This window comes from Camarhynchus parvulus, chromosome Z (genome assembly GCF_901933205.1).
Source record: "Camarhynchus parvulus chromosome Z, STF_HiC, whole genome shotgun sequence".
Classification (NCBI taxonomy): domain Eukaryota; kingdom Metazoa; phylum Chordata; class Aves; order Passeriformes; family Thraupidae; genus Camarhynchus; species Camarhynchus parvulus.
The window spans coordinates 3,806,074-3,828,440 of record NC_044601.1 but is presented as its reverse complement, the minus strand read 5'-3'; positions in this window follow the sequence as shown (position 1 = coordinate 3,828,440).

Sequence of the window (22,367 nt, the reverse complement as noted above, 5' to 3'; positions counted from 1 at the left end):
TAGTATACAGTGCAAGATACCTGCAAAAACTCAATGAAGTCCCAGATAGCACTCTGGGTTCCCACCTTTATGAGTGTATGTTAAGACGTGCAATTTAAAGGAAAGAGCAGTTAGATAGAACTGTGCATAAGAACTAGGAAAAACAGAAAATACAGACTCTGTGATTGTGGTGCAGAGGTTAAGTGACAGCAGGATCTGAGGATGAGGGTAGACTTCCACGAAACACCACTAAAAATTCCAGGCTGCTTTGACAGCTATAGAAAACATAACACGGGAACTGTGTATGTAACTCTGAATGTGAAGAAGTTCAAAAAAGGAAAAAGAGTAAAGGTGTGACATTAAGAGTGACATTGTTACATTACACTTCAGCCTAGGGACTGAAAAACCCCAGCCCAAACCCTTTAAAAAAGACTGGGTTTTTTCTGCCTTGCGTACTGTAGACATGATTCCTTATTTTTGAGTTTTCTTTCATTTGGAAAGCATTATACTAATGGTCACAAGGAAAAGCAGAACAAAAATGCTGAACTTAATAGGACACTACTTGGTCAACTGGGTTAATAAGGATTTAGATCCTATTTTTCAAAATAGTATCTAAATCCTTATTGTATTCCTTATATACATATTTACTCTGGAAAGTATAATGGTTTGAGGCAAAAAAAAGCCTCATTATGTTCTATGAGCTATATATACATTTTTGGCACTTTTAAAAGTGCATGAAATTAGTTTTTTTGACTAATAAAAAGGTCTCAAATCTAATGAGTGCATGCAAAAGGAAATATTGTAATGCATTCAAGTGTCAGTAAAACATTATTTGCTGTCACCTAGAATAAGATCTCTAATATTTTAATGTACCATTGATTTATTCACAGTCACTAATCTCAAAAGCTTCTATTGTATAGTTTTAGAGCTATGCCACTTTTTGGTAACCTCTGTGTTTTGCTGTATGAATCTATAAAGTTAATTAACATAGAGGTACTAAGATTTTCAGTATCTTTTATTGTTTCTTTAAATAAAGTAGTTGTACATACAAAGAGAGTTAGTCTGAATTCGGGTACCATTCATGGGAATAGGGTTGAAATTCTTTCCTCTGAAAAACAGGTTACCAACTTTGTTGACCTTAGTGGTATAAATCAGTGTCCAAACAGATTGTACTAATTTCCCTGAAGTCTTTTAAGGAGTTAAAGAAGTAACCCCAAAGTTATTTAGGAGTATTGACTTCTCATAATTTTAAACCTTGGAATTGTGTCTCTGAGAATGCAAATTATAAACGGGCCATGGTATTAACCTAAGAGAACAGTTTTTAATCATTTGAGATAGGATTGACAATGCTTCAGATTCTGAGAAATATAAGGAAAGCAAACCTTTAGTCAACTTTCTGTTGAAACCTGAGCAGTTTGTGAATTACCTATCATGCAGTTGTTTGGAATTGCAAAGCATTGATTTTCACTTCTTGGGTTTTCTTCTACTTCTAAGTAAGTAAATTTACATTACAGGGACAAATTCTAGGTCATTACTGTAATTTGCAAAGATGATCAATTACATACTCCTTCCATCTGCATCTTTGACTTCTTTACTTTCAAAAAAATGAACAGAGATATATTTGCATCTTCAAATTTTTAAAAATCTACTCCAACACTGGGAGAAAAACATATAAATGTTACATGCATCCTTAGATCAGAATGAGACTTGCAAACTCAGGGTCTCTACCAACAGAAATCAATGTACAAAAGTCATGAAGAAGAGAATTCTTACGTAAATAGTGTAAATTGATGTCTTAAGTTGGAAAATGCAAGATGTGGCTGGGGGTGTGTATTCTTTACCCATCTATTAGAGGTGGGGCAGTTATTTTCTGTTAATTAGGCCACCTGTTAAAACCAGGTGCGGCAGTTTTCTTTATCTCTTCCACAACCCATCCTCCCTCAGGGGAGATACCTTCTGTTAATGGTCCATTGAATCTCACTGCTTGACTGATAAAATTACATCATCCCCTTGTGAGATGCTCTGCCCAGGGGGAGGAGCCAGGCATTCCTACCTGGATATAATCTGACATTTGGAACACCAGAGACAGCCTTTTCCTGCTGGAATCCCAGAGGAGCAGCTTCTTTTCCACTGGATTCCCAGAAGAAGACCAGGCCCCTCTACACCACCACTGGACCTTCAGAGGAAACCTACACCCTTCTACAGGATCACTGCTTCAACAGAATCACACCTGTCACTGCAGGAGGATTGCAGCCACCATTTAATCAGACTGCTATTAACCTGACCAACAGGGTGTCAGATTGTATTCTGACTCTGTCAGTGTTGTTTTGTATTACTGCATTTTTATTTTTATATTCTATTTTATTTCCTAATAAAGAACTGTTATTCCTACTCCCATATCTTTGCCTGAGAGCCCCTTAATTTCAAAATTATAACAATTTGGAGGGAGGGGATTTGCATTTTCCATTTCAAGGGAGGCTCCTGCCTTCCTTAGCAGACACCGGTCTTTTCAAACCAAAACATTAGATAAATGTTGTCAGTAAAAATTCCGGGATCTTTGTGTGTAATGAACCAAAGAAATAAGAGCCTGGAGAGGAAATCTGGAACATGAAGCCTGTGAGTTTAAATGAGAATATCAGACAAGATGGATGGGTATAGGGTGAAGTTATTTGTGTGTCATGGTTGTGTCTATGCAATTGGCTCTGACTGCGCCATTAATGAATGCTTCCTGGTGCTGGCCCATGTTCATCTGGACTAACACAGAATCAGAATGCTTCTTGGCATGAATTCAGCCTGTGCCATCCAAAGCCCTCCCCAGTACCCTCCCTGGGTATAATTTAGCAGTTAAAATGCTCTCAATTACTAGAATAGATAAGGCTGTGCTGCTTTGGCATGCTCCTTCTGGCATGGCTCTACAATCATCCCAGGAGGCTGTCTGGCGTTTCCCAGGGCCTGCCAGATGCACCTTTGACACCATGCTCTACAAATGCCATTCTTATGAAGGGCTGTGATGTAATGTGCAGATTTTTCACAGTTGGAAAGCAAAAAGCAGAGTCATGGTATTGAGGAGCCCAGGAGATGACCACCCTCTTTATAGTCTGCAACAAACAGTGAGAAATGGAATTCAGGTCTGGCTAGATCCTTCTTCTTCATCCATCACTGCCTATGCCAAGACCGGCTTGCCTCCCTTTTCAAGCCTGGTGATCAGACACTTCCACTAAATAAGGGCAGGGTACATGTGTGCCTGCACCTCTTTGGGGGTTGGTATCTTAAACTGGGAAACCTTCCCAAACCCTGCCATGGTTTTATGATGTTGTCTTGGTCTGAAAGTCAGTTGTCTGCTAAGGAAGGCAAAAGCCTCCGTTGGAATGAAAAAATGTAAACCCCCTCCCTCCGAATTATTATAGTTTCGAAATTAAGGGGCTCTCAGGCAAAGACATGAGAATAGGGATAACAGTTCTTTACTAGTGTGTGTAACAAGGCAAACAAACAACAATAACCACGGCACAAACAACAGCCAGAGCCAGAACCCGGCGGCGGGGCCCTTCTCGGCCGCCGGCACTTTCCCCTTGGTGCAGTTCCGGTCGCAGCCGGCAGGGGCGCTGGTGGCTCCCGCTGAGACGGGAAGGGACGGACGAGAGGCTTTGCCTCACAAACCCCTGGGGCAGCCGATCCCGGTGCCCCAGCAGCGCTCCGAGGAGCACCAAGCTGGAACGGCAGGAATGAGCAAAAATCCCAGGCTGGTGGACGAGATGTAGCAGAGACTCCGGAGCCGTGGTTGGAACCGTGGGATGTCTCGGCAGGCCGGGGTGCGGGGCTAACGCGTAGCGAAAACTCGGAGCGGTGCCAAACAAGCAGCGGGGCCGGGGCGGCGGCAGCCCGGCTCCCAGCAGGGCAGAGACGGGTGAGCCCAAGATCCCGGGCACCCGAGCAGACGGGGATAGATCCCTCTTTTAGTGAGGCGGGTGTTCAAAAGGTCCCAGTTCAGTGGCTGCTCCTACAAGCAAAGGCTCACCTCGCGGCAGAAGAAACAGCTCTGGGCTGGGCTCTGGCGGCAGCAAGGAATTCGCTTCCCAAGCAGCGGATCCAGCCATCCTGCCCTGAAAGCCAGGGGCGTGGGAGAGCTAGCAGCTGCCCCAGCCCTGCCCCGTCTCGCAGCACCTCTGCCCCTCTGAGAGAAACTCCCAAAAACCAGAGGAGTGCCGCCAGACCCCTCCTCCCGCCAGGGCCCGGTCACCTCCCCACCGCCTCAAGCGCTCAGCCATCGGTGCTTCCCGGCAACTCAATGGGAAAAATTCCACAAGTAAAAAGGAACAAAAGTAAAGAAACCCAACCCCCAATGGATGCTTTCTCCTCCAGAGGACTACGCCAGGCCAAGATTTAGAAACTGAGAGAGGTCTTATCCTTTTTTCTGCTTTTATCACTAATGCCATGTATTCTTGTGGCACAGTCTGTCTCTTTCATTCAGAGTAAAAATTGTGTTCTTTACTCTTAGCCCTATTTTGGAATCTGATCAATGGAGACACTGAATTTCTGGAACAGCCAACATTATGGATTGTGATTTATGGGAGGGAAAGGCTGTTAACAGAGCCTTAAAAAGTCTCCCTTGGGGACTTTTGCATTGCTGACAGCATCAGATAAGATAATTTCTTTTAGAAAACATCCACAGGAGGGCCCCATCTCCTGCCTGGGTCTCAAGGGGTTTTTGCTATTAAAGGGGATAGCAAAGGAGGCTTGAGTATGCAATTGAAAATCAAGAGCAACAAGGACTTGGCAAAGTTACATTTGGATGTATAGCAGCAATATTTGATATGGTGCACCAAATAGAGGTGACAAACCTTGAATAAGGCGTGGCATAGGGCGTGTTATTATTTGCACATAGGGTATACTGATATGTGGCTTTTATGAACAGCTGAGGGGAGTTTGACACATATGATGCTGAAGAGATGTGTGTCTGAGTGTCCTGGTTTAAGCCAAGGACAAGGATTTATTTTTCACTGCAGATGAGAGGGGCTGGAGCCTGGAGCTGTGTGGTGTGTCTAGGTTGTTTTTCTATGCCATTGAGAGGAATAGCGAATTTGTCTTTACAAACAAGTTGTGGGTTTGCTGGTAGATAAAACTAGCACTGGGAGATAAAAGAAACAATGGGAAGGATTCCACTGATTGATGAATGGAAAGAGATATTTGCTTTTACAAATAAACTTTAGGTTTGCTGATAAATGAAATTAGACATTAAAAGATGAAAGAAACAATGGGGAAGAAAAACCCCTAAATTCCATAAGAATTAAAAATTAAAAGGGAGGGTTATACATTAGAGATGAAATCTTTGGTATCAGGCATATTGGGAAGTCTGTACCTCTCAAGTACCTCAGCCAATGGAGAAAGAGGGAAGGGAAATGTGGCTGGGAAATTAGGATGAAAAGAGAGGCTCAACGCCCCATGGCCTCTCCCTTTATTCGAATGAAGTAGACAGATTCCTCTGTCTCCTTTTTGGACATAAACCTCTGATGTTTGTGGATTAATTTTCCTAACACCATGTACATAATTTATTAGGTGTGGAAGTGAAAGAGGAGTCTCCCTTCTGAGAAGAAGGGGACATGACTTCGGGAAGAGGAAGGGGCTGCACAGTGGGCATATCTGGCATTCTGGAGGAGCAAGTGATGAATAAAGTGGTGAGAAGGTGCCAGCTGTGGTCCTGTCACATCACTTCAGACTCAGTGGGCATTTTGCATGTGGTCACTCTCTTTTATATATTGTTGTTAGTAGTATCGATGCTACTGTTTGTTTACTGTAAATGGTTAACCCGTAAATTCTGCCCCTTGTCTGTGTCACTGAGGGAGTGGGGGAAGGGGAGTGGCTGCACGGGGCTTAATTTCCAGCTTGATTTAAACCACAAAACTGAGTAAAAACACTGAGGTGTATTTAGCATAGGTCTTCTTTCAACTGGATTTGTTATTTTGAGAGGAAGTGCAGTAGCATAGATATGGGCTGTTCCACATTAGTAGGTTCTTGTGACCAGCAGCCATTCTTTCTGTGTATAATTAACAGTTTTAAGGCCTGGGCTCTTTGTTCTTTTTCTGTCTTAGAAGTCAAGCTCGCTGCTGGGCTGCGTTGTAAATGTCTCTGTGCTGTTGTTTATGTTTCTGGTAGAAGAATTCACCCTTTGTAACTTTGTAACTTTGCAGACTGCAGTAGGCTGTGGTGACCACTGTGGCATTGGGATGGTGGTGTCTGTCCCTTGTACCTACCACTTGAAGTTCTTTTGTGGTTCTTTGCTGGTTATGTTGGTTGTATTTCCTCTATCATGTAGGGGGTTATAGATGCTAGAGCAGTAGGAACTGAGGCCCAGGGTTTGCCACTAATGCAACATAGATAAGTGCACTGCTGAGATGTCAGAGACAGACTAGGGACTTCATTTGACATAGTTTCTTTCAACAGTTTATTGGGAGGGGTTACAGTAGTCTGTTTGAGACAGGCAAGTCAGAAGCAGATTGCAGGCTGAAGGGGGAGTGATGGTGAAATGCAGAGTCATAGCTTATTGCTGGACTTTAGAAAGCTGATGAAATGAAGTATGAATCCAGCCCAAGAGAGCTCTGAGGCAGAGATAAACAAGGACTTCCATCTTGTTTGTTGTCTACAGAGTAGATTTGGATCAGATGACAATCAAACAGCCTACAGGATTTTCTGATTCACAGTACTTTTATCTTGCTTGGTTCTAATGGTAATACAGAGAATTTAACAGCATTGTTGATCAGAGATTTAAAGTAGTAGGTCTTTACAAAAATGTCAGTGAATTTTATAAATGGAAATGAAATGGCATTCATTCCATAATACTAATGGCATTAAAGATAATTAGTAAGTTTGCTGATGATACTGTATTGAGAGGAGCTATTGACACTCTGAAAGGCAGAGAGGCCCTGCAGAGACACCTTAACAAACCAGGGGGCTAGGCAATCACTAAGTGTATGACATGGGAAAGTTCCTCATTCCATGCCTGGAATAAGGCAACCTGGGATGTATGGACTGACTGGGGAATGAGATGCTGGAAGGCAGTGGCACAGCAAGGGATCTGGGAGTCCTGGTCCTTGGAAAGTTGGATTTGAGTCAGCAGTGCCCCAGCAGCCAGGAGGGTCAACCCTGTCCTGGGGGGCATCAAGCGTAGCATTGCCAGCCAAGCAAGGGAGGGGATTGTCCCACTATTATTAAATATGAAGTGTAAAATTAATTGTTAACATTTAAATTATATTTAGCCGGCAGCAGACAGGGCTTTACATTTCTCTGTGAATTTAATTTTGTTTGTGGTAGGGTAATACTTACTGAGCAAATAATGTGCAGTGAAACTTTCCACATGCATATTTGTAGTAAACTGCTTAATTTGGATGCCCAGTGATTTAGAAAACAGTAATTTTTCCATCAACAACCCAAACTGTATAAATCTGTAAATCAGTGATTTTTAAAATTGTAACCATATTTAGATAAAGCAATAGATGAATTAAGACAGGTGTATTACTTGACTTCATTGATGATAAAGACGTAAGTTTCATAGGCAATACAACTGAAAATTAGGATCAGTGCTTAAGCAAACAAATAGTTGAATAATTACTTTAAAGAATAGAGACATGATAGTATTTATCATGGAATAGAAGTAATGAGGTTAATGTGACTAAGGATTGTGAGGCCCTGTAACAGGTTGCCTGAAGAAGCTGAGGATGCCCCATCCCTGGAAGTGTTCCAGGCCAGGTTGGATGGGCCTTTGAGCATCCTGCTATAAGGGCTGGGAGACTGGGATTAGATGATCTTTAAGGTTCCTTTTAACCCAAATCATTCTATGATTTTATGATTAAGTGCTAGCAGTTTTTAAATATTAAAAATCAGGGAATGGGTATTAATGTGCTCACCAGATTTCTTTAAATATTTTATAGATGGTTATATATAGATATAAAATATATATTATATATATAATATATAATAATATATTACAGATATATATATGTAAGAGATGGTATATATATATATATATATATATATATATATTTATATATATATATATATATACACACAATCAATATAAATGGATTTGTATTTTACCTAACCAAATAATTCATGAAGTTTAATATGTGAATATACACTTATAAATCTAGCAAATTTATGGGGGCACCTATACATTGTTTAGCTAACACCTGTGTACATTCCAAGTAAATTTACAGCTTCTGTTGGTCTATCCATTGCTACTTAGTTGTTTCCCCCAAATATCTGTCCTTTTTTAGTCTTTGAAGCCCAAATTGTATTCCCAAAGACAAGAAGTCTTATTTATTTCAGGATTATACAAACAGAAATTAATCCCAGTACAGAGTTAGGAGATAAATCTGCAAACTATTGTAAGAAATGGTGAAGAGTGTATCTACTGAATTTGCCAATGTCATTAGTTCAGGAGTGGCTACAAGCACACTGGAATATAAAGTGAAATTCAAAGTAATTCTGAAAAACTGAGCTCTTCCCTCAAGGAGTCAAGAAGAAACCTTAACTATCAGGAAAAGATGGAATCACTTGAAGAAGTTTAGCTTAGGGATAAGCAGAATGGTGAATTTGAGCTGAAAGTCTTCAAATACTGCAAAGGCTCCTGCCAAAGAGTAGATGGCTCCTGCCATCTCTTCTTTTTGATGAGATTGAACAGCAGGAATTAAGACTTTATTAGAAGACTTAAAAGTGGGATTTTTTTTCCTAACAATAAAAAGGATGAGATAGAAATATCCCACAATTATGGAGTTAAGGGTTATCCTGTGTTCATGCAGTCTTAGTATTGTGATTTTGAGTGGAGTGTTCCCTGATGCAAATGGCAATTACTTATTTTCCCCTACCATGATCTGTGAAGTGAACACTGGGTAGTGAAATCCTCTCCTACCTGCATTCTTCATAGCTCTTTTAGCTTGTCCGACAGCTGTATTGCTAGTTCACATGGTATTCTCCTGCATACTTCAGTGAGCTATGATGAAATATAAGGAAACATTCCTTTTAGCTGATATTATCAATCATATGTAGTATATTTGAAAGCATGCCCAGAGATAAAATGACAAGCTAATTTTAAGGACTGTATTGTCACCTCCAGGTGCTTGATTGTGGTAGTGGAAATTCTTCTCTTTCAAAACCTGTGAAGCTTCAGAGCCATAAATTCCTGAAACAGTTAACACAGACCTCAGTGAGCTTTAGGAATTATATTAGATTGTTATTTTTGTTAAAATAGCAGGGAAGGTAATGCAGTCTTCCAGATAAGTATGTGGTTTGATTGCCTTAAAAATGTTTAGTTTTCTTGTCATCTTGTGTTTATTGAAGGTGCTCAGGGTGGGTTGCTCTAAGGTAAAACACCAGATGTATTGAATTTCTATTACTTTCTTGCAACTTGCCATCATGAAAATGGATATCCTTTTGTTCAGCCTGTGAATATTTTCATCTCAACTTTACATGTTGACTTTTTTACTGCAGTCATTTTGTTACCTATCACAAGTGAAATTTTTTCCACCTCTGGGCTCTTCAATATCAATATTTATATCATAGGGAAGAGAACATTTTCTCTGATATTTACCAGAATGTCCATTCTGAACTTCTCAGGGAAGTCCAACCTCAGGGAATTGAACTAACATGGTGAGATACTTTTTGGCTGTGAAGGTAATTTGAAAAGCACATAGAAATTGCTGACTACTTGTAGTAGAGGGAGACTGTTGCAGTGTGATGTCATGGTTTGCCTCAGATACCTCGGGTTTCTCCCTATAGATTTCTTCCCCAAGTATGTCAATCACCTCTCCTTTCCCCCACCCTGACGCCTGGTGAGTGCTGTCAGTCCTGGCATTCCAGAAGGGTGTCAAGTGATTGGCAGAGTTCAAAAGATGCTTTACACCCCTGGAGGACATTAGGCCATCCAGGTGTCATTTGTCCCCTGAGACCTCTCCCCCCTACCTGGTTGGTGGGATCCCTACCCCTTCCCTCCCCTTCTCCCCGGGGTTAAAAGGAACAACAACCATGTGGTTCGGGAAGTTCTTGTTGGAGCAGTTACGATTCAGAGGCCTGTGGGCCAGGAATAAAGCTCTGGATCAAAGCCCTCCATCAGAACTGACTCCTTTTCCTTCACCTCGCCTTAAAGCTTCTCCACCAGAGGTAAACCTGAGCTCCTGCATGCCTGGACTTGCCTCCAAGCGCCCAGCTGCAGCATCCAGCCAGCCAAAGGTGTCTCTGAGGTGAAACCACCTCAGCTGCCGCCTCTGGTCAAGCAGCAAGGGCCAGGCACGTCCCATCCAGTTATATTGGCATTAATTCCAACAGGAGACTGCTACAGCAAGAAATTAATTCAAAGAATGCTTCTCCTGAGTATGTCAGAAGTATATTGTCCTGAGTCTCAGTACTTCTCCCGTCTTTTTGGATTAATTCCCTCACCCCTTAATATTGTAAACATATTCTTATTAATACCTTGAATTCCAATAAGGTAAGGTGTGCATAAGGTAAAGTGCAAGAGTGTACCTGGTAGAAATTTTGAATGTGTGTCTGTCAATAAAGTGGATCTATCCTCGTGCACTGTTAATGAACTTAGCAAAGCAAAACAAATAAAAGAAAAGTGTGGCCATTATGCACACATATATATACCGGAAGTAAGTATAAAGAGGCTAAGCGCTAATGGTGTCATAATAAATAACTAAAAATAAACTTAGCAATTTATCAAGATTACCAACAAAGAAGGATGCAGAGGTTAAGGTTAGCCTAAAATGCAACTAGTAATTCACTGTCTTTCAGTCAAGCACTAGTTTCTTGTAGGTCTTTGTGCAGACTTACTGTCTCAGACACATGATGAGCCCAAACCTCAGCCTGTGTTTCGGTCTATGGATAGTGGAGAGTTAGCTCTGGCTAAAGGCCATGCACCCAACCTTTCTCTAATTTTCCCATCTGTGAGATGGGAGGAGAAACTAGGATGAGAAAAATTACAAATTGAGATAAAGACAGAGTTATCATTTAACAATTATTGGCATAGGCAAACCAGACTTGACTTGGAAAGAATTACTTCAGTGTACTCACAATTCAACAGATTCAGGTAGTGGGAAACAAGAAGACAAATTTTAATTTATTGCATCCCCCTTTTTGCACATTCCACTTCACTCCTTCACTCCCAACACCTCTACCCATCCCCTCTTATGGCACAGGAGAAGGGGTTGAGGATGAGGATGGGACTGTACTCTGGAGGTGGCAGTTTATCTCTGCTGCTGCTGTTCCTCAAAAATTTTTGCTGCTCCAGGCTGGTGCTTCAGGAAGCAAATCTATTCTACCATTGTCTGCACCATGAGCTGTGGGAAAAATCTCATCTCTGTGCTGAAATATGTCCTCCCTTTCTTTCTTCTCTGACACGCTGTTTCTAGCTTTTTCCACCCTCTGCCTGTCCATGTTCTTTTGTCTTAAAAACACTTTCACTGAGGCATCACCATCTTGGCCCTGTGGTGGGTCTATTGCAGCCAGCTGGAATTGGCTGTGTCCAGCACAGAGCAGCCCCAGCCTCTTCTCACAGAAGCTACCTCTGCAGAACCACTCCTTGCCAGTACCAAAACCTTGCTGTTTATGCCTAATGTAGGATTTTTTTTTGTTTGTCTTTTCTGTTTGTGTATCTGAGTAGCTGTACACATGAAATGGAAATTGAAGATTTTCTTGTGATATAAATTTCAGCCTTTAGTGCCGAATGTAACTAAGGATTTTGGAGTAACCAACCTATCACACCAGAATAAATCTTTGCTTTTCTGTTCCACTTGTTCTTATTTGTACAGCTGGCCAAGTGCAAGCTATTCTCCCAGAGTGTACAAGTCTCCCAAGGGTTTTCTCATCTGCTTCTTAAAAAACCACCACTACAAAGCTGCCTGGTGATTTCTCTGTGATGCAAGACTGCATATCCCTCATACTGGAAGAATCAAAGGTATGGATGGAAATATATTATTGATTAGTAAACCTCCCTGTGATAAGCTTCTGCTCTTGGCCTGTGTGTTACCCACTTCCGTGATGCTGAAACTGGCTTGTAGACAGCTGCCCTTATGTTGTCACTGTTAAGAAAAAAACAAAGGGGAGAGGTAAAAATGCCTCAGCTCAGTTCTTGGAGTTGTATCATCAGCTTTTTCTACAGGTATGTGGGTAAACAGCAAGATGCTTTTCTGCAGTTGACAGGTACCATTGCTGTGTTGTGCCCAGATTCTTTCCATGATGGGAAACTTCCTCAGTGGCATATGGCTGCAGCAAATGTCGCAGTGCTTCAGGTTAGTGGAGCACCACATGGCCATATGTTAACTGAATGTTGTTGTCCTGGTGTGGTGTAGCACAACTGAACTTCAGCATAATGTAAGCATACCACACGGCATCAGTCTATATCAGATCATTCTATGATCAGTTCAAATAAACACTGTCCAAGCCTATGATACATGATTTGCTTTTTCATGTGTTCAGTTCTTGCTGGAAAATGGTACTATGCAGAGTCCAGGAGCTATATGAACTACAGAGCCTTATGCCATTTTTTTTCTCCTTATGAAAGAAAAGGCTTCTTTTCTAACAGTTGGTTGTAGTAATAAGTAGTACTGTAAACTGCATTCCTGTAGTGATGACAGAAAACATCCTTTCAGAGAAGGAATATGAAATATTTCTGTTAGTGAAGACTTGCGCTTTATATACCCTGAGTGAAGAAAACTGAGTAGTATCAAATAACTTGCAGCATTTTTAAAACCTGTCTTTTTTTTTTCTTTCCTTCAGCAGAACTATAATAAAACACTTACGTGAAGTGTGTATAAATAGTGCAGAATTTAACCTAGGTAAATTGGCCTAGCACAATGGAGGTATATTTGAATGTAATTTCTTTCAGGAATGACTATTCAGAAAGACATTAAACTTAGAACAGTTTTGAAAAAGAATATATAATATGACAATCAATACAAATGTAGTTTAAAGAAAATTGAATGGTAAGTGAGACTGCATAGTAAATCAAGGCAACCCCAATGAAGGGGAGAAATTATGAGGAGGACTCCATTGGTATCAGAAGGCTAAATAATTACTATATTATATTATAATTATATTATATTATATTATATTATATTATATTATATTATATTATATATATTATATTATATTATATTATATTATATTATATTATATTATATTATATTATATTATATTATATTATATTATATTATATTATATTATATTATACCATATTACACTGAATCTGAACAAGCACTCAATTCAACTGCACAGGATCTTGTGACTGTCTGCTGACCAACAGTCTGTACACGTGCTTGGCCCTGATAGGCCAAGGAGATAAAACACTATCACTCGGGGTAAACAATCTCCATATTGCATTCTACTTTTGCACAAACACAGGTGCAGCAAATGAGCTAAGAATTGTTTTTTCTTTCTCTGAGGTTCCTCACTGCGATTTCCAGAAATATCCTTAGGAAGTTGTGCCTTGCTTTTCTCTGTGAAGAGAAGTGCGGCCACAAGACTGGACTGGGAATTCTGGATTCAGTCTTTTTGTGCTGCTCAAAGACGGAGACAAGCATACCACGGTGATGCCTTTGGTTTTAGTTTTTATATTTTTCAGATTCTGTACTGCTTTATGTGTAGTTCTGAGCTTTCTATTAAGGGATGGTAAGCTCTCTTCACAGAGTAACAAGAAAAAACAATTCCTTTTCTAGCTTGGGACCGAGGACAGCTGATCCAAATTTCAGGCCCGAGAGCATAAACAATGGTGGAATGAAGAGAGAAAAACAAGAAGTATGGGACTGCATAACCTAAAGCTATAATGAGACAATTGCCTCCAATATGCAGATAGACCAGAACTTATAAAGTGAGAACCATCGTAGCCATTGCCTGTTTTGTGACCATTTTGGGTTCATCTTGGGTGTAGCCCTGGCTGGGTTCTTGTATTGCCCAAGGTGTATCCATTGAGGCCTTTTAATAAAATTACTACTTTATTCTTTAACTCCATCTAGCCTCTGTTCTAGGTCAGCCTTCTCAAGGCATCAGCAGATGTGAGTTATTACTGTTATTGGCTTCAGTGTTTGAAAGCAGTGGAGTGATAGATGGTGTATAGGTATAGGATGTATGGAGCTTCAGTTTGTTTGAAGATGGTGGATGGTGGATAGGAAGGACAGAGAGTGTGAGAACAAGACCATAAACATGATGGTCCTTACTGAAGGACTTACATTTTCTCTGTCATGTTATTACCTTGCCATTACCTGGGCCAAGGTTGGTTTTCTGCAAATATTAGCTGCTGGAGTTAGCTATGAAGCTCAACAGTGGTACCCATGCAAAACAAGGAGCTTAGACCTCTTGGAATTTTGATTTTGTCAGCTGAAGTGAATTCAGATTGTGTTGTGGAGTAGAGTGATTATTAATAATATGCTGCATCACAAATTCCCACATAATGGATAATTTATGAAATACATAGCCCTCTGTAAACAGTCGTTGTCTAATGGCACAAAATTCTACAATAGCTATATTTTGCCACCACTTACTTAGATGATAGTAATTTGGTGATTTAAAATCGTACTAATGTGTACTGCCATGTTAATTGGATGCTGCTGCTAAGGCCAAGAAACTATCAATATATATTGCAGAGTGACTGTAAATAAACTAGTAATGGTAACTGGATTTGTCACTTTGCAAGGAAAACCAATAAGTTCTTTTGACTGATTTAAACGTACAATCAACCTGCTGCTGAACATTTTTGAACTGAGCTAGTTTATGCAAAATAGACCGATCACAAATGCAGCACATGTGGGAGATGAAATGATTAATGTACAATGTGTTGTCATCAAAAAATATTATTTCTTAAAATATTGAACTGCTGAACTGTACAGCATGGTAATTTCCAAAAAGTTGCTGTGGAAATAAATAATTGTGTTAATATAAGACATCAACACCAGTATGTTTACCCACCCAGAGGAGTTTGATGTGTAGAATATCAAGGTTTTTGTTCTTCTCCTTCTGCTAATAAAGAGGAAGATTCATCCACCTTTCAGGAAACTACCAACCTTACTATAATCACCTTGAGTAAGGATAATATTTTCATTAACTATTGCAGTATCTTTACAGAGCAACTAATACCATTGAATATATGCGGCAATTCAATGCAATAACATAAAGTTAATAACACTATGCTACAGTGGTGAAAGAAGACAGTTATTTTGTTTACTGCATTTTCCCAAAACTCTGTGTCTGGATTGCATGCCTATTCAGGAAAAATGCCTCAAAAAGTCAGGAAGATGGTAAAGGGAAAAAAGCAGAAAAAAGTCTTATTCTCTCAGTCTTCAGTGCCCTCATTCTTTGAATACTTATCCTTAGCTTTTTATCATAGCTGCTTAGCTTTAAAGTGGAAGTCTGATCATCAAATGACATGCTTTTTATTTTGAAATAGTCTATGCAGTTTAGTCACTGGCACACTCAACTGGGAACTTTCTATTCATTAAGCATTAGATTCTATCTATCAGCTAAAAATCAGCAGATTGTTTGGTGTAGATATATTTTATTGTCTATGTTTTCTGTGAATATGTTTCTTATTTAGCTCCAGAGAAACATAATGGAATTGTTTCCTCCATCTAGATTTACAGGAAAATTTCTGTTAACATAGCTTTGCATCACAGAGCTGGGCTTTTAAATGAGTTTTTGCTTTTCTGCTCATACTTTTTAAAGCATTTTAAAGTATGACAGCAGTGATGGCCCTAACAAAGAGATATTAGAGGGGAATTGTATTTAGGATTTCTGGGAATCTTGTTTCTTATTTCATGGCTGTTTTGAGTAGCTCTAAACATTATGTCATTATAATGGTATAATTGGAGAATTTCTCCAAGGACATTTAGAATTATTTGCAGTGTGGCTTATTGCGAAGTTGTAGCCATTTCTTTATTAATAGGAATTAATAATAGGAATTTCTTTATTAATAAGAAAGTCTGTGATTTATATCTGGTTAATTCTAATTATACTATTTCCCTCACACATTTGCACATTCACTGGTTTTGCTAGCATGGAAATGGTATTGCATAGCTGTTGGCTGGTGTATAGCTGTTGATCCATGGACTGAGATAACACTAGGCTAGCGTGGCAATGACTTGAAAAAGAACTACCAGTCTTTGTACCAAGAATATAAATATAAATATAAATATAAATATAAATATAAATATAAATATAAATATAAATATAAATATAAATATAAATATAAATATAAACTACTGAATTTAATTGCTACTGATGTTAACAATGCAGATCAGGACTGAAGATAACTCCTTTCTGAGAATGATGACTTTTACTCTGTCAAATAGAGAGCAGTAGTGTACTGACTAACCTGAAATTTTGTGTGCATATGTGATATCATATTTGTGGTTTCTGTGTTAAATGCATTTGGACTAGAATAAACTTTCATGAACGATACATTTTTCTGTGCTCATACATTTTTTGCTGTCTCAGAGAGTTTTGTTGTGTAAATACTGACATACCTTAGTGCACATCTGTCACCACTTTACTGAGATGAAAACACAAGATTTACATGTATTTAACATGTAAAACATGTTTTATATGTTTCACATGTTAAATACATATATGAACATATATTTTAAATGCCAGTTCTCTAATTCATCTCTTCTCTCCATCCATTGATTTTCAAATAACCTTCAGTGACTTCAGATTTCAAAGGATGAAGTAAGTGATGGAGAGTCAAGTCTTGCTGTGATATTTTTGTCCTTCAAAATTATCCGTCTCAACAGAAAAGAACTTTTTCCTGGTATTACTTTCAAACATATAGACTGGCAAATTTGTAAAGAAGGTCTCATAGAGTTTATCTCATCTTTAGGCTTTCAGAATTTCACTAGAAGATATTTTCTGTTGTGTTGTGTTGGACTGATCCGTTCCCCCCTTGTGTTATAATAGTTCTGCCCTGGTTCTCCCTCCCCTCTCTGTTACTGTCAGTTACCCCAACTCCTCCCCAGTTTCCCTGAAATCAACACATCTTTTTCTGGACCCCTCCCCGGTGCCCTGCCAGTCACTCTCTGCTCCTACCTTTTTCTCTAGAAACTTCTACGTAGGGCATGGGGTGATTGGTTCAGGGGCTGGGGCCCCTCCCTCACACTGTTACTGCTGGCGTTTTCCCTCCTTTCAATATTCTGTACCCTACTCCCCCTATATCCATATGCGCCCCAAGACGGGCTCTTCCCTTGTACCCCTTTCCCTTTATTATGTGTTGTAACCGCCCACTCGGCTTTCTTCAGTTGCTGGCTTCCTTGGGATCCACAATAAACCTGAACTTGCCCCAGCTGGAGAGTGCTCTCTGTGTTCCTGCAGGTTGTAGCCAGAGATGGCCTCGTCCCTCTGCAAGGAAGCATCACAGCTATAACGCAGGGTGCTTTCCTTAGGCGCTGACCCAAACACCCAGAGTGGGTCAGTGCCCCCCGAGCTGCAAGCGGTGCTGGCCAACTTGCCAGGACGTTTGAGAAGGTTGACCCTTCTCCTCCTTTGCCATGCTGCTACAATTTTCTTGTAATTAAATGCTTGACAACTGCTGCTCTCTAGTTACATCTGTTAGCTTATTTCCAAGTCTTTCCTTATGCTCAAGTTTGCCATCTTAAGATGTATTACAGATAATTGATTCATTTAGATTCAGTGTCACCCTCCTTCTGGACCTGGTCTGGGAGAGATATTTGCAGAAATTTTGAACTGTAATCTGTATTGCAAATTTTACATACTCTGATACTTAAATTGAGTAAATGAGTTGGCAGAAATGCTGTCCTTTTCACTACTTTTATAATTTTTTAGGTAAATGGTCTGAAATATATCAGAGAAGATGTAGACACAGTCAGCCCAATTGGAAAAGTCTTATTTGCTCAGGAGTGGCATATATTTGCAAACCTTGGCAAGCAATGACTAATTCACATAGATTACTGTTTTTGTTTGAAGAACCTTTCAAAATAAAAAATATTAAGAAGACATTTGTAGACATCTGCTACATGTGCAGCAGTGGTGACAGAGCTAGTGTTTACTGTGATCTTCTATAGGTTTAAAGCTTTAAGCAAAAGGATGTATTGGCAATTTGATTTTCTGCATAATAGGCAGACAATGCAAAATACAAAGCTGGGATATTGTGGCAAATGCTCAATGTAACAAAAGCTATTGACTTTTCCCACCTGGCTTGCAGGCTTTTGGAGAGAAATTACTTATGTGCCATACTGTAAAATGTGGACTTAATGAAAACACAGGCATCATATTGTAACTAATATAAAAAAAAGATGTAATTACAAGCTACTTAAGAACACATCATAGTGTTTTGTTTGTTAGTAACTGATTTGCTTTTGGCAATGTTGTGAGGAAGAATGTAGACATTTAATTTTCAGTCCAAGAAAAAATAGAAAATGTTCTTAATGTGCACCTGTGTTTAGGTCAAATAATAATGTCAATATTTTTGTTTAAAGAATATGTTGTCATGTTTTTGTTTTGATTTTCTTTTCCCTTGTGGTTTTTATGAAAGAATGTTGTTTTCTTTATTTAACTTCAACTTTCTGAAGACTTCTATAGAAGCATTTCTTTCAGATCTCAACTGCACACTTGTTGGAGAAATGTTTTGCAAAATATAACAAAAAAATAGAAAAGAGAGAATAAAAAATTAAATCCTTCATTAAAGTGCTAATGAAATTAGTTAGGGAGCTTATATAACCTTGAAGTAATATGAAATTAAACCTTAAATCCACAATGCCTTGAGAACATGGATAATGCAGTTGTCCAAATTACTGCAAATTTGATTGTTTATCATGGAAATTCCATGAAGAACAAACCCAATGTCTTCTGCTTTTGATGAAACACAGAGAAGGAAAATTGATATTCTGGTCACTGGGCCAGTAGCCAGAAGATAATCCTTCTCTCCTTTGATTTAAACTTGGTTTAGAATCTGGAAAATGTATGTTAAACAACAAAATGTACGATTAAACAATAAAAAACCCCAACATGTCAAGTTGCCAATCTTTTTTCCTTTGCCAGCTCTTTTGTACTAAACAAGTGCATCAGTGGCATTGCCGTCTGCAGAAATTTTTCAAAATGTTGTCCCGAATCCATCAGAATCCTTATTTTTGTAAATCCCAAGAGAAAGGTTGGATACCTTGTGTATGTTGTATACAAGGTTGGATACACCTTGTGTATGTTGTATACAAGAACGTATGTTCTGAAGCTTCTCATTAGCGGCCACTGCCTGTGAGCTATCAAAACTCTGAAGACACAACAAATTAACAATTTCTGCTTCCTCTTTACTATGCCATGTAAATGAATTATATAGTGTCAAACTACTGCATGCCCAGTGTGGTACAAGTCACTCTTCCCTGAAAAAGTGGGAATAATGTGAAACCATTTACAGACGTAGTAGAATACTGCCAGTATCTTCCTGATCTGAACACAAACTTTTGTTAAATTTCATGTTAGCCACATGAGGTGCTTGTATTCTGTCTAAATGCCATTCAGCATACACATTTTTATATGCAGCCACTGTCTTTCATTCAGGCCTCTGCTACACAGAAATGTGAGGTCCATACAGAGTCTGAATGACAGGGGCTGGCATAAAAATCTGAACAAATACAACATGCATTGCACCAACAAAATGTCTAAGCCTATGTCCTGATCTGCCTAGACTGTCTATAAGCAGTCAAGCAGTGCTTCTCATAAATAATGGCAATTCCTAAGCCCATTTTTGGTATACAATTAAAACACACTTTTTGTAACAGTAATATAATGCAATTGGTATCATCTGTTGCAATAGAACTCAAAAAGAGCACTGTATTCCTAAGTTAAATTGACATTTTGAAAGGTTAGCACAAGAGCTGCTTTGCTGTATGCGATCAATAAAAAAAAGATTTCAAGTAATTAAAATCTCTGATGTGGACATTCCTTATTTGGTGCCTGTCAGAAAAGACAAACCATAGTTGCATTACACAGGAGATAAATATAGATAAAATAATCCCTGCTCCTAGAAGTTCTTGTCTGCATGAGGAATTATTGGTGCACAAATCTTTCCTGATAAATGAATTAAGAAAAAAGTATTCCTGTGAATTCACATGTTGGTTAGGGAAGAGAAAAACAGGATATAGGACACTATTTTCACATGAACAATAGATGAGAAAGACCTGTTAGGTAATACTAGATGTACATGTCTGATACCTAGATACATCAGTTATATGTGTGTATGTAAAAATATTCTAAATACACATAGATTAATGTTATTTATGCTTATAGAAATAAATGCTTATAGATTCTCAAATGTCCTTGTCATGGTTTGAGGCTGGCACAATGCCAGTGCCCCCATGAAAATACCTTCTCCCTGGTGTCTGCTGTGAGATGTGACCAGGAATAAGCAAAGCAGGCCCCCACTTAGAAATAAAGAAAAGAAAACCTTATTAACTACACTACAACTCTAAGTACAAAGAAACACACAGGGAAAATGAAAACCTTCCAAAAACATTTCCTCCTCCCCCCACCAAATTTCCAATACATCCATCCCCTGAATCACCAACTCTCAGCCCATCACCACCCTTCAGACAATCAATTCTCAGTTCATCAAGAGGAGATGAGTCCTTCTTGTGCCATAGGCTTCCCCAGGAAACACCACTGAAGCCTCGTGTGTTTCCATGTCACTCGTGGCATCGCCCGGAGAAAATTTGCCATCGTGACCTCTTCCTTTCATGTCCAGTGCTCTCACCACTGCGCATGGACCACAGCTGCTTCTAGGGTTGTCCTTTTAAGGATGCTTTGTCCCGTTCCAAAAAGAGCACAGTCTCACCTTTGGGACACCTGTCCCCCCCAGATTTCACCCCCTGGGGCCGAGGGGTACCAACACTGAACCCTCTTGTCTCTGAGCCATCGCCTCCCCCTGGATGCAGTCTCTGTGTCACAGGAAACCTGGTTCTGTCCATGGCTATAACAAGAAGAGTCCAGCAAAAGCCACTCCATCATCTCTTCCCACCTAAGATTCTTCTGTACTCTTATGCATCTTTCAATTGCCCAGACCTTCACACTTGCCCATTTCCTTCTTCTATTTCATCTCTATCTCTCTTCCAGGAAAAGTTAATGTTCTGCAAAGTTTTCATTGTCCAAAAAAAGGGTTAAAAGCTCGGGCTCTGACCACCTGGAGACTTCCAAAGCGGCTGGACACCTTCTCGCTGCACCCCCCCCCCCCCTTCTTCTCCTTCTCGACTGTGCTGCCGGCACATGTTATCAAGTTTCAAGGTAGCAGTCACAGGCACAGGCTGTATCTCTCTCTCTCTCTCTCCTGGGGGGGCTTCCCGATGCCTCCTGGTGCTTCCCCACCCTTCCATGCTGGGGCCTCCTCACCTCCCATCTCTGTCCAAAGCCCCGGCCTACCTCACCCAGCCGCACAGCTTCCCCCTCCCCTGCCCAGCAGCAGCAGCTGGACAGCGGAGAGATCCGAACTCTTTCCCCGCCAGAATCCAAGAGAGCTTCCCACAGGAGTGCTCTGCTTTTTAACCCCTGTGCTCTCAGAGGAGTATCCAATGTCCCCAGTGGCCACACCAGGTGCCAAAATTCAAATCTGAACACCTATTGACCTGACCACTTCATATCCCAGAAAACTTACTTCCTCTCAAACCATGACAGTCCTCATTATAAAAAAGGAAAAAAGGACCTTTTAAACACAACTGTTTGGGTTTTTGGGAATTTGTTGTAAAGATACACTTTCTTATAAGTCCTATTTGTTACTCATAAATGGTGATAAATATTTTGTTACTGATACTCCAGACATGATCTGAGTATAGACCTTTCTGTAAAGAAAATATTGTGGTTAGTAGGAGAGAGTAGTCTCATTAAAAGGTTAGGGACTCTCATTGATGTGGCTCTAGAATAAGGAGCAAGGAGGGTTGTTGGCTCAGGAATGATACAGGCTCCTTAGGAATGAGAAGGGGAAAGTGAGGGGAATGATTTGCCCTTTATGTGAGAGAGCAGCTGGAATGCACGGAGCTGCATCCAGTAATGGGTAAGGAGCCAGATGGGAACTTGTGGATGGATGATGGTCAACAGGTGAACCAGCATGGTTGCTGTTGCTATGGCTGCTGTTGCTGCTACAGATTCCCTGAGCTAGAAGAAGTATAGCTGAGGCCTTCTTCAGGTGACTGGAAGAAACATCATATTTACAGGCCCTGGTGATGATGGGAGATTTCAACCACCCTGATATCTTTTGGAGGGAAAAAACAAAAGGATTCAGAGATTTTCTAGAGCATGTAGATGATGGAGCCAAGAAGGCAGGGTGCTGTGCTGGTCCTGCTACTTGTGAAGAAGGAAGAACTGGTCATGGATGTGAAAGTGGGCAGCATTGGCTACAGTGACCATAAGATTGTGGATTC